Source organism: Solanum tuberosum, unplaced genomic scaffold (assembly GCF_000226075.1).
Source record: "Solanum tuberosum cultivar DM 1-3 516 R44 unplaced genomic scaffold, SolTub_3.0 scf00060, whole genome shotgun sequence".
Classification (NCBI taxonomy): domain Eukaryota; kingdom Viridiplantae; phylum Streptophyta; class Magnoliopsida; order Solanales; family Solanaceae; genus Solanum; species Solanum tuberosum.
In genome coordinates this window covers 1,747,286-1,748,979 of record NW_006238985.1, presented here as the reverse complement: position 1 = coordinate 1,748,979, position 1,694 = coordinate 1,747,286, and positions in this window count along the sequence as shown.

The following is a 1,694-nucleotide window of genomic DNA, read 5'->3' as shown; positions in this document are numbered from 1 at the left end:
TGTAACTAAAGGAAAAAACTGTATAAAGCAGTAAAGCAAATCAAGCATAGATGCAAATTTGGATCAAGATACAAACTTTAACAACCCAATTCAAAATAATAGAAATATAAAAGAACCCCACTTTCTGTAATTAAAGGAAAAAAACTGTATTAAATACATAAATAATACAAACCTGCGACTCAATCGGATCATCAAGCAGTCCTTCAATAAAATCTTGAGTGTTATAAAGTGCAGTATCTTCGGTGTCACAATGGGCAGTACCAGATGTGCCCTACAAAAATATATAAATGGTTATTTTGAAATATTTATATTAGTTATTAATGTTTTAAGTTTATATTATATTGTTAATGCTTACTGCCATATCAGGTATATAATCTCCAAATGATATATCTAATAAATTCATGATGTCTGACGTGCCAAATTGATGGATATGCAAATTATCGACCTCTACTCCCGCCTTTGCCTCTATGTCGGGAGGAATAGGTATACCACCGGTGCCACGTCCTAGTAGCTACGTCTTCGTGCTCTACCTCTATGCCCCCCACGTCCTCGTCCTCGTCCATCTACACGTCCACCTCTGGGTCCTCTGGCACGTATATGTTCAAACAAAGGATCTCCCTCAAAAAATGGCTCTCTAAATTGTATTTCGGCCTCAAGCAATGTATCCCTAACAATCTGAGATACCTCTTCACTATGTGAAGCTAAGGCTGTGTCTCTCTGCCACTGTAATGCAAGACTGTGCAACTTAAATAGTCCTCTAGACATCGCAATGCTAGTACCAACAGAATGAACAAAGCCTGATGGTACATCAACCTCTAATGCAGGCTTACCTATAAGCAACCTTCCATACCGCATGTACCACAATTTATACCCTGCCCCGCTAGTACCATCATCTACCTCAACCGCTAAACTCTGATGTCGATTACCCCAATCACGAAAATATTTATCCAACATTTCAAGAACCTCCGGTCCAAGCCTCCCACGTTGATCATGCACGTGGTGGTTGGTTCCCCAACTAAGAATCGCAGGTATATGTTGGGGACGACCAAACTGACGCATCACTCTATCAGGTGCATGCACCTCAACAATCTCTAGGCAAAGCATAGGCACGCATGCCATCCATAAAGGCTCATCGATCGGACAACAATGAGGCAGTGTATGTAAAATCTCATTATACGGTGTCCATCGAAACTATTTTTAAAATATAACAATTCGATAAAAATCAACATTAACCGCTTAGTATATAAATAAAATTATTATTGATTTACTTTTAAATAATTTACTTTTATATGTAGATTATATATATTTTTTAAAAAAAACTAGTAAAGAGTTGCAAAAATTATTTGATGTACCTGATCCTTCGTCATGCGGTCTAGTTGATCTCTAATCGGGATAAGAACATGATGTGACTCAGTATCCCTATCAATTCCATGTGTCCATCGCCTAGCATACGGAAGTAATACATCACCATCATGTGGCGGAGGAGCTGATGGTTGTACAGGCAAGATCCTCTCCCAACACCAAACCTTAATGTGACAAACAAAATAATTAAACTATCATTATTAACAAAAAAAATTAACAATTACATATATCTATTTTTAATAATTTTTAGAAATTATTTGTATCTAATTTAAATATTTTAAAATTTTGAATATAGAAAAAATATTCTTGTACAGTATAATGTTAAAAGATTC